Genomic DNA, 12450 nt, shown 5'->3' with positions numbered 1-12450 from the left:
TGAATGTGGTCAACCTTCTATGGATAACCATCTCTAGTATTTTTGTGAAAGCAGAGATTAAAGACACAATGAAAAAGTCTTTAACAAATTCTTGGCATACATCAGGCAGTAAACTGAATCCAACCTGACTTCTTCCACATCCCTGAAGGCTGTCCTTCATTATGGGTTTTACAAAACATAGTGTTTGTAAGAATGGTACTGGTTGTATCTCTGTATTTCATACAGAGCTCTTCTCGTGCAAAAGTTTTTACAAGGAATTTGCAAATACAAGGTGATTGCTGGAACCAACAGTACCTGAAATTCCAAATTAAACTAAAATTTTATCTTAAGAAGTCCTCCTGAAAGCTATTTACCTATGTCCGTATATGGGCCTTATAAGTCCCTGTTAGATAAGTAATAAAATACAATCAGTATCCCACCAAGCTAGTATTCAATTTCTAAAATCCCAATTTCAATGGAGCATTAATTACTAAATTACCTGACATCATAAGTCCCACTGTAAACTATCCTATCGTCCTTTGACATTTGTCAAAGCACTCCTATAATGTTAAGTAATCAATTATATTTAAACTACAATGACTGAGCATAACTGGAAAAGTAGCATCTTTTCTCACAGTAGCAACAATATGCCACACATCCCACAGAGAGAAGTCTTAGGATTGTGGAAATAATTCAGTTGAGAATATGTACAAGGTGTTGATTAAAAGTATTTATGCTGAAAAGAATGATAAGAGAATTGATGATAGTAAACTGTTAACACAACCATCATAAATAGTTTGTGAAACATATTCCTCCCTGTCAATGTGTACCTTTACTTATTTCAAAGCCCTGAAATCTATGTAACATGTGATATACTTTGAAAAAATTAGTTAAAAAATCAGCATCAATCTGGTGACAAATGGAATTTATACCACAACAAAATTGTCTGCTGTTGAACAATCACCGCTGCTATCCATAATTTATTGCAGACCACAAGGTATTTTATATTGCTCCCAACTAAAATATGAGAAGCAAATACAACACACAAATAATAGCTTCAGATTTCTGATGTGTAGTGACTACAGAATGATATTCTTTCATTCATAAATTCATTGTGTTCCACAGACACCACCAAGGAGAATCTTCAAGGATGTAGAGTGAGTCAAGGTAAGTTTTAACAAAATACATACAAATCATTAAAAGAAAGTCTTGTGTGTTTGATACTCTGCAGTTTGTAAGTATTTGTTTAAATACACTTTTCTGTACACTATGATAGAATATGTAATTGTCAAACTGGTATTCATGCATATAGTCCATCATTGGTGACCTCTGATACATAAGAACATGTTGTACAATAACGGTAGAATCATAAGGTTACTTACACATTGTACACATTCATATCAAATAATATGTGTGTCCATTACAAAATCACAACAGTGCAAAAATGATATGAATCTAGAAAATATAGAATCCTGTGCATGTTTAAAATCTAATTATAACCATGTATATGTGATCACAATAGGATCCATCATCTGTCCCATCTCTGCAGTACATGGGTGATTGTATATACATGTTACAGCTGTCAGACACTAAATAAATACACTTTCAGATAACATTGGACCTTACTGTCATGAAGCAAAAATGTGGCAAGGGCTAAAGAGGCTATATTACAGGCCTCTTGTTATCTATGACACTACATCCAGATATGTTTGCGACATGTTCTCACTATAAGTATTGAATACCATGCATTGGTCCACAGTGAAACAAAATGTTTGCTGATGTTTGAATTCCTCATCAGGCCCCAAGAGGGGGGCAGGATAGGGCATCTGCTTTGGCGTGTTGGATAGTGAGGTGAAAGTACCCACTTAAAAACAATGCTCAGCATTGCAGACACTCTCTGGGACCTTAGAATGATGCCTGGACAATGGAATCGAGAGTTTGTGGTTAGTCAGTACATGCAAATTATTGTCATACAAATGCATATGAAATGTTTTAAGCCCATAAACAGTCGCTAAAGCCTCCTCCTCAATTTATGAATAACTGACGGTTGGTTGGCTGGTTGGTTGATTTTGGGGAGGGGACCAAACAGTGAATTCATCAGTCCCATTGGGTTAGGGAGGAAGTCAGCCACACCCTTTAAAATGAACCATCCTGGCATTTGCCTGAAGTGATTTAGGGGAAATCACAGAAAACCTAAATCAGGATGGCCAGACAGGGGTTTGAACTATCGTCCTCCTGAATGCGAGTCCAGTGTGCTAACCACTGTACTACCTCACTCAGTGTGAATAGCTGATCTGTGCTGCAGTCAAGATTTTGGAGATGAAGGCGACAGATCATTCAGAACCATCCAACAACTTATGGGACAAAGCCACCACAATTGCATACTGGGCCACGTCCACTCTGAGTGTAAATGGCAGGCCCAGTGTATGTGGCATCAGACATTGTGCCACCTTGAAACCATCCATAAGACACTGAAAAGCACATTGACTCCACAAGTTTGACATCCTTCTTGTACAGCTTATTAAGGGTGTGTGTGATCTGTTTCACATGAGGAAATAACTCTGCATAGTATATAATTTTACCCAGGAATGATAGCCACTGATTAATTTACTTTCAATAATAATGCCTTCAGCTGAATGTAGTATTTTTTGTGACTTGTTCCAGTGATACAGTCATCAATTATCAAGCCCCTAGATAAGTCAACATATTGTTTATCATGCTATACAAAAACAACATAATATCTATACTTATTACTTTAAATGATGAAATAGTGACTATATTAAACTGAAATAATTTTCATTACATATTTGTATGACAACCAACACATAATTGATTGCACTGTACAAAAAATAACATAATAATATCTGTACTTACTGCTTCAAATACCAATTTTCATTTCATGTGTGGTTGTGTGTGTGTGTGTGTGTGTGTGTGTGTGTGTGTGTGTGTGTGTGAGAGAGAGAGAGAGAGAGAGAGAGAGAGAGAGAGAGACAGAGACAGAGAGAGACCAATACCTTATTAAAACTGGAAAGACATCAACTATATATAGTGTCTTCACTGCAGCAAATTTGCAATAATTATTGGAAAATCAGATAGCCTATATTGTAGGTACATAGGGTTGTTTAACAGGATCTAAAACCTAATAGAGTACAATAACCTGCATGCCTCTGCATGCCTCTTGTATCAATCATGAAAAGGAAAGTTGCCACTCACCACATAGTGGAGATGCTGAGTCGCAGACAGGCACAACAAAAAGACATTCACAATTAAAGTTTTCAGCTATTACGGCCTTCATCAACAGTTGACAATACACACACACACACACACACACACACACACACACACACACACACACACACACACTGACTGCAGTTGTGTGTGCTAGTTGCATTTGCGAGAGTGTGCGTGTGTGCATGTGTGTGTGTTTGACTGTGTAGTCTATTTTTGACAAAGGCCTTAATGGCCAAAAGCTTTAATTGTGAGAGTCTTTTTGTTGTGCCTATCTGCAACTCAGCTTCTCCACTATATGGTGAGTGGCAACTTTCCTTTTTATAGTCGTTACATTCCATCCTGGATTTTCCATTGTTTGATTTTTGCCTCTTGTACCAGTCATATAAATCCATCAAATGCTTTGATGTATAATGTGTCACTTGCTTGTTATGGGATATAGATATAAGACAGAACACTTACAGACATTATGACATTGCTTTTGTATTGAATCACAAATGATATGTTTGCTGAATCTAGGGGCCTGATGATGGTGGACTGTATCAGCAAAATTTGTCACAAAAAAAAAAAAATACTAATACATACAGCTGAATGTATTATCATTACTGCAAGTAAATATAGCAGCTGCAGTCCCAATTCCCAACAAAAGATGGATGTACAGAGACAGGAGAAAGCAACTGTTTAAGGTTAGTAGGGTTTGGTACATTAGTGACCCAATATTGTGATCGCCTGTGATGAATGTGACCCAGGTATTTGATGTGGGATGTGAAGAAACTGCACTTTTACAATTGAAAGCGCAAACAAAGAAAGGGATTTAAAATTCTTGTTATGTTCCACGTGCTTTGACCCTGTAACAATACTATCAATTGAATAATTAACACAGTGCAGAATTCCTTGAATCAATTGTTCTAAATTATTTTGTAAAGTGGCAGGTCCACTGGCAACCCCAAGCAGTAAGTGATTATACCTGTATAAGAGTATCAGCTGACACAATGCACCATGGAGTGGCAGATGTGGATATGCTAATAGTGGACCCTCACCAGTTTGTTAAACAAGTCCTCTAGGTGAGGCATAGGACAGAGATCAACTTTGGACAGAGCATTTATATTGGACTTAAAATCACCACAAATGTTAAAGATCTGTTAGGATTTTTTAAGGACAACCATAGGCATTGTCTATTGACTCATTGACACTGGGGAACTGACATCTTGGCCCTGAAGTCATGCAATTTCCACTTGAACAGCCTCTCTCACCACAAATGGTGGCACGCAAGCTCTAAAAAATTTTAGTACTGTTGAAGGTTTTATAGAGATGTAAGGTGTAGAATTACATGCACTGGTTCAAAATTCTCCTTTTACCAATTGCACAGAGTGTCAATGTCAAAGGGCACTGTTTTGAATACTAAATGATGTGGTTCACAACTTTGAAACCAAAACTAGTAAAGGTGTCCAAGCCAAAAATGTAAGCAGCAATAGGGGAGTGTACAACTAAGAAGGTTAATACACATCTGACATTTTTGTACTTAGCTCCAGTGATAGGTCTCTTGAAGTGGAATGGACTTATAGCAAAAGGACATAACCTTGCACCAGGGTCTTTGCAGTGAAGCGTATGGGTGGCAGGCCGCTAGTTAATAAACAGCTTCTAGGTGACCCCACTTGCCACAGGTCCAACAATTCAATCTGTGGTGTGGGTAGCTACTACTCGAATGCCAGTTGCCAGAGGCAGTGAAGGACCAAGTTTCCTCAGCTTGTGTGAAACACATCACAACAATGTGTGAGTATTAGAAAAACAAGGTACCTGGAAGAGAATACTGCAAATTTTCAGTTATCGACATTACAGAATATCATTACTGCATACTTCTGTTGAATGATACATGTCGTTACTGATTAATGATGCGGCACTGCTAGTGTCCAGCTGGAACTTCACAGCAGAATGGCCAGAAAGTCAGGTCCAACATAAGCTCCCACAGTGCAAGGGGTGCATCCTGTTCTGCAGCTATGGTGGCATGATGGTGTGGACTGATGTGCTGTCCCTGTGCTGCACCTGAGTGTATGGGTGGCAGGCCGCTAGTTAATAAACAGCTCCTAGGTGACCCCACTTGCCACAGGTCCAACAGTTCAATCTGTGGTGTGGGTAGCTACTACTCGAATGCCAGTTGCCAGAGGCAGTGAAGGACCAAGTTTCCTCAGCTTGTGCGAAACACATCACAACAATGTGTGAGTATTAGAAAAACAAGGTACCTGGAAGAGAATACTGCAAATTTTCAGTTATTGACATTACAGAATATCATTGCTGCATACTTCTGTTGAATGAATATTAGCCTAGTAGGTACAGCTATAAGAAAGTACCATGCGTGCGTTCATGCCCTTTCTAATATGAAAGTGTATTAATCTACCAATTTACTGGATTATATTCATTGCACCATATTTATGATTCATGACAAGACAACAAATTACTAATAATAAGTACTAAATAAATACGTTAAAAATTTCCAGTACTGTGAAAGTGATGTACTGACAGTTTCAGTGACTGATGCTCAAAACTCGATTGGCTAATTTAACAGAAACTGTTCTGTTTATTTTTGGACTACAGGACATGTAAGTGATTTCTCTGTCTGCATTATCTATATATTCATTAAAGGTGAGACAGCAACTACAACATTTATGATTACTTCAGTTCTTGTATAATGAAATAATGTTTAATAATGTATTATTATGTGGAGTGTATCTCCCTGGTATGTATTTAATTTTTCTATAAGTGTCTGCATAAAATATATATATATATAAAAGTAAGCAACTGGTTAGTACTATTCATTTGATCCCATAAGAAGTTATACTGTAACAACCACAACACATTTGTAAAATTGACTTGTTCCATGTCATGTAATTTAACCACAACATGGATCTATGGACTACAAAACACATAAATAAATAAAATTAAATGTATACAAGACATACAAAGATATCTGTCTTCATGGAGCTTCATTAAACATTGTCTTAAAAGCTATTTTATTTTGGAAAATGGAAGACAAATGACAATGGAAAAATTACTGTTATTTTAGACTAATGGAACATACTACAAGAAGCTAAAGGATGGAGCCAAGAACCTACATAAAGTCACTAAGTGACAATGGGACCTCTAGCCAGTCACTTACTGACCAATCTGATGTGACAGCAGAAGATAGGGAAAGGAAGCTGAAATTTTAAATTTTACATTTGAGAAATCATTCACACTGAAGAATCATACAAACATACCATTGTTGAACCACTGCACAGACTCCCGTATGGAGGACATAGTACTAGACATCATGGGCATAGGGAAACAAATGAAAGAGTTTAAAACAAATAAGTTGTGATGTCCAGATAGAATCCCAGTTCTGTTTCACAAAGAGCACTCTTTAGCATCAGCCTCTTGCTTGGCTAGTATTTATTGCAAGCCTCAAATCTCCTGCTCAGCACCAAGTCCCAGATGGTGGGAAAGAATTGTAGGTGACTCCTGTCTGTGGGAGCGGTAAGAGAACAGACCTGCAAAATTACAGACCAATATCCTTAATGTCATTTAGCTGTACAGTTCTTGAATGTATTCTCAGTTCAATATAATAAATTTCCTTGAGACAGAAAAGCTTCCGTCCATGAATCAGCATGGTTTTAGAAAGTGTCACTCATATGAAATACATCTTGTCCTTTTCTCACATCACATCCTTTGGATTATGGATGAAAAGCAACAGGCAGATTTCATATTCCTAGATTTCTGAAAAGTATTTGAGATAGTGTTCCAATGCAAACTGTTAATGAAGGTATGAGCATACTGAATAGGTTCCCAGACATGTAAATGTACTGAAGACTTCTTAAGTAACAGCACCCGTACGTTGTCCTTGACAGTGAGTGTTCATCAAAGACAAGGGTATCATCTCAGGGATTCCCAGAGATTTATTTTCTATACACATAAATGATCTGACAGGCAGGGTGAGGAACAATCTGTGGCTGTCTGCTGACAGTATTGTGGTGTACAGGAAAGTGTCATCATTGAGTGATTGTAGGAGGATACAACATGACTTAGAGAAAATCTCTGGTTGGTGTGATGCATGGCAGCTAGATTTAAATGTAGAAAAATGTAATTTAATGTGGATGAATAGGGAAAACAACCTCATAAAGTTTGAATACACCATTATTAATGTGCTGCTTGATACAGTCACAGAGATTAAATATCTAGGTATAATGTAACAAACCCATATTAAATGAAACGAGCATCTAAAGATTGTAGTAGGGAGGGTGAATGTTCAACTTTGGTTTATTGAGAGAATTTTAGGAAATTGTGGTTCAACGTAAGGGAACCACATATAGGACACCAGTGTGACCCTTTCTTGTGTACTGCTTGAATGTTTGGGATCTGCACCAGGTCAGTTCAAATGAAGACATCAAAGGAGTTCAGAGGTGAGCTGCTAGAATTGTTACTGGAAGGTTCGATCAACATGCAAGTATTACAGTGATGCTTCGGGACCTCAAATGGGAGGCCCTCAAGGGAAGGCGATATTCTTTTGTAAGAACACTACTGGCAAAATTCAGAAAACCGGCATTTGAACCTGACTGCAGAATGATTACACTGCCAAAGACATACATTTTGCATAAAAACCATGAAGATAAGATAAAAGAAATTAGGGCTCATATGGAGGCTTATAGATAGTTTGTTTTCCCTTGGTATATTTGCATGTGAAGCAGAAAAGGAAGTGACTAGTAGTGGTACATGGTAACTTCTGCCACACAGCATACAGTGGCCTGGGGTGTACATATGACGATATAAATATAGTTTCTGTGTACATATCCATTCTATTGAAGTGGATAATTATTTCATTTTGTTACAAACTTAATGGTACAAGAGGCCTAAGAACTGCTGAATCATGGAACGCACAGTCAAAAACTTTCCAGCAAACAGTAAAGAGAAACAAGAAGATGTTTAAATATTCTGTAGCGCACTTTTTTTTCAAAAAGTTAAGCTCCACTGCTTAGTTTGTATTCAGTGGCACTAGTCACAAGCATTACACTAGGATAGTCAAAGTGGTCAAGAAACAGAGTTTCTAAAATGTTCTGCAGCAGGATAAAGTGGAATGCAGATTAGTTGATCATTGTCCCAGTTTTTGTAACTCCTGTCATTGTCATTTTTTAATTACTTATCTGACAGATTTTAGTATTGTTCCCTAACTGCAGAAAATTAAACAATGGAAAACTCAGGATGAAATGATAACATTATTATGGAAAGGATAGATTGCTGCTCAGCACATAGAGAAGATGTTGAGTCCCAGACAGTCACAACAAAAAGACTGCTATACATTTGAGCTCTCAGCCACAAGGCCTTCATCTGAATCAGAAATTTACGAAAGCTCCTAACTGGATAAAAGATTTTTTATTTCCAATTTTGGTATGTTATTTGTTTCCAACAACAACAAAAACCTTTGAAGTTTTGAATTATGTAATTCAATCTAATATGCAAAATGTTGTGGTTCCTTATGCAGCATCTTGAAGACAAATTTAACATTAGATTGGTCATGTACCTCTGACAAGGAAACGTTTTTAGTAGTTGCATATTTTCTGCAGGTCTTAAGTGCGTGAAACAAACATCAAGTGAAAAGAGATGACATAAGTACAATTGCCTTCTTTCAAATTTTAGACTTTTTACACTGCTGAAAGTAAAGTAGTCTTATAGAATGTACCTACATTTAAATTTAAATTAAGAAAACACCTTATGGATAAGTCCTTCTCTCCCTGGGTGAATACCTGCAGAGTAGGCCTAATCGGTGACTGTTTTTGTAATTTTTTTAAAATTGTATTTCCTATTTATATTCTACTCTCTGTTTATATTATGTTAGCTGTAATTTGTCTTCACTACCTAAGATGAGCAATGCACCAATTTTCTTGTTTCTGCACCAAAGGTTATTTTCAGTAGTTTATGTCGTGTTTATTTGAACCGTATCTGTTTACTTTTAATTCACCCTTCAAGCTTATATCACCAGATTGCTACATTCTTGTCATTGTCCTGATGTTTGTTGTATATCTATAAAGATGTAAACCTGACTTGTTCCACATCCTTGTGGTCCAGCACAATGTGGATTCATGGAATTTGAAATAAATAAATAAATATGGAAGTCTCACTTGGTATTGGGTGAGTTGAGGATTGATTGATTTATTCATCTGTGGTACAGTATACATTGTATCAATGTGAATCTACAAAATGTAATAAACATGTTACCTCAGCACAATAATAGTTACTGCTCTAAAATTCCACTATGCTCCTAACAAGGACATTTTCATCCCAACGGCCTCTATCAATGAGTAACTAGTTGGTAACAGTACTGAAACCAAATTATTAGGGCTTTGGCTGCAGAGCAATGTAAAATGGAATAAACATATTGAATTTGTCAGTGCAGAACTGAGCAAAACATGTTACCTTCTTTGCTCATTAAAATCATGATGCAGTAAGAAAACAGTAATGAATGCATAGCATGCATACTTTGATTCTCTTCTTTCTGGGGAAACTCTAAAACAGCTAATAGCACTTTTAAACAGCAAAAAAGAGCCATTAGAATCTTGTTCAGGTGCAAGCCTAGACTCTCTTGTAAACCTCTGTTTAAGAAATCTGGTATTCCTCCATTACCATATGTATACATTATGGAAAACCTTTTATTCTTTAAAAAAAATGTAATAGGAAAGGACTGTGGACTGGAAAAAAAACTGAACACTTAACCAGACATAACATAAACTTACATATAATCCAAATCAGCAAAGCTCTGTGCTAAAAAGGTACTTTTCACGTGGGAGTTAAGCTCTATAACAATCTTGCTGAAAACATATAAGCTATTACTGAAGTCATTACCTTTGGAAAATCTCTAATGTCATATTTATGGCATCATTGCTTTTATTCCGTTGAAGAATACTTAAATTTATGAAGTGTTTTATATAAATACTTATGTATAAAGTGTGTTACTGTAACTTTAAATAAGTATGCCGAGAAATTACTTTCAGCTGTATACTGATAACTTGACTTGTCCAATGTCTTATGCATAAGCTGCTTTGTAGACAACAGGCCCAATAAATATAAAACAATACTGCACCCACATGGTACAAAGGCATACATTGACATTTATGGAATATTCTGTTATCATACTAGAACATTAAAACAGAAAAGCTTCTACACAATCTATGTATATACAGTGTGTGTGTGTGTCCCTGCCCCCACCCCTTGAAAAAAAAGGTATCAGTATACATTTTAGAGCCCATGTTTACTAGACCTCTTTTTGTGGGGTAAGCAACATGTCCCCAAAGATTTTTGATGTTTTCTTTGGGACACCCTGTATAGACTGTATAGATTTTCGATTGCTTTTCTAACGTGTTATGGGCTTGCTATTAATTTTCATTGCCGTTATTTGGCTCTTCGGATGTGGACCGTTATATGAGGAAGGGTCGAGAGGAAGGGTTAAGTTCCCGTAATTTCCGAGATCCCGAAAATTTTTTAGGCCTGCATGTCACTTTCCAGCACGATTACTGCACTTAAAGAACAGCTTTTATGTCTCGTTGCAGTAGGTGACTAAATGGAGATTTCGCGAGCTTTGCATTGTCTGAAATGCATTGCACCAAGGCATCGCCTCTGGCAACCAATCCAGTTACAAAACATCGTGAAATATTATGAACTACCTAGTGGTGTAAAAAAAAAAATCGTTTTCCATTTTGTACAGGAGTAGATTAGGTTGCACATACCCTAATATTCAAGCCCCAGTACAGTTATGTAGTGCTACAGTTCCTTTCTCACTAAACATGTGACCAATCATTGCATGTAATCAACGAGTTGTTATAGTCAGGGCAAGTCGCGCGCCTTGCCGTCAACGCTTTGCTGTGGGCGGCGCGCTTGGGAGCTTGCGCGGCTGGGGTGGCAACGGGGCGCAGTGATACAACTGATAAGTGTTTAGTTTTACATGCTTATTTCGAGCGAAGAACTGCATGAATTTTCGTAAAGGGAAAATAAACTTCTTTTATGAGAAATTCTACAAAATAAATAAGAAAATTAAGGCAGTTCTCGCAATAACTTTGTATTCTTAGATTTCCTTTAAATACGACGCTATACCGCCGTAGTTCGCCCAGCTGAGCTCCGGTGGTCCGGTGTGCAGGCTTCAAACCTGTAGCTGACTATCGTCAGAGTGGTTCGATTCCACCTGCTGGGCGATAGTAAATAATTAGTGTGTGTTCAATTCGGTTTCTCTGCGTAAAATGCTGGTATTTTTGTTTTGTCTATCCGTGCAATGTCAATGGTTTCTGTTCCATTTATTGAGGAGAACGAAGGGTTAAAAATTCAATCTGTGTAAAAAAGGTTTGATTAAATTAGGTTTTCTGTGTGTGAAATGCTGCTTTTTTGTTATCTCTATCCGTGCTACGTCAATGGTTTCTGTTCCATTTGTTGAGAAAAACGAAAGGTTAAAAATTCACTATGTGTGTGGTTGCTGTGTTGCCCTTACCGATACCCGTGTCACACCGTAAACACTACGGTCCTCCTTTCCCCTGGGCAGTGTAATGAGGCAGGGTGACTTGAATCAAATTATTGACAAGCTCTACTGGAATATGTACTTAGCAGAGCAGTTAAATAGGACATAGATATCCGACATTCTACATACACATTTTTAAAAGTTCCTCGTGCATTACTTTTCCTCTTAGCTATAATCAGTACTATTGAAACACCACCTCCTATGGGCCCCAAACGCCTTTCCTCCCTTAAGATCTTGAATGGTTCTATACAGCCCCCTATTGGTACATCATATGGCACAACTTCCCTACCGTAATTCTTTTATTGACTCCCAGCTATTTATCATTCTCTTGAATGGAACAGACATATAAAGAATTTTTAAGCTGTTTGCATCATTTGCTCTCTGGTTCTGGTTATGGTATTGGGCGTTGCCATCATTGATGAAATTTGATGCCCATTCAATTAATTTTTGTTTTGTTTCTTTCATCGACTCTAGTTTTCAACTGTTTCTTTTACCAAATTTTTATCCTTCGGTCTAACATTCTTTCTAAGACATTTCAGAATAGCTTTCCTTAGTTCATCTTACTCTATCACGAAGCTCTCTCTATTATCATTTGATTGAAACTTATGACTTCCTATAAAAATTGCCTTGTCGCGAATGTACCAGTTAAAATCTCAAACATTATGCAGGTCATATGGTAGTACGGGAAAGTATTCACCAAATAGTATTTTGACAGT

At 37.2% G+C, this 12450-nt stretch overlaps 1 non-coding gene across 1 annotated transcript; it reads left to right on the top strand.

The window, feature by feature from the left end:
• Positions 1-11330: 11330 nt before the first annotated feature.
• Positions 11331-11417, top strand: Trnastop-uca (transfer RNA opal suppressor (anticodon UCA)). The gene has a single exon. It is a non-coding gene; the product is annotated as a tRNA-Sec (tRNA).
• The last annotated feature ends 1033 nt before the right edge of the window (positions 11418-12450 follow it).

This window comes from Schistocerca serialis, chromosome 2 (genome assembly GCF_023864345.2).
Source record: "Schistocerca serialis cubense isolate TAMUIC-IGC-003099 chromosome 2, iqSchSeri2.2, whole genome shotgun sequence".
NCBI lineage: Eukaryota > Metazoa > Arthropoda > Insecta > Orthoptera > Acrididae > Schistocerca > Schistocerca serialis.
The sequence above is the reverse complement of the archived record's forward strand: the minus strand, read 5'-3'. Positions and strand labels throughout refer to the sequence as shown.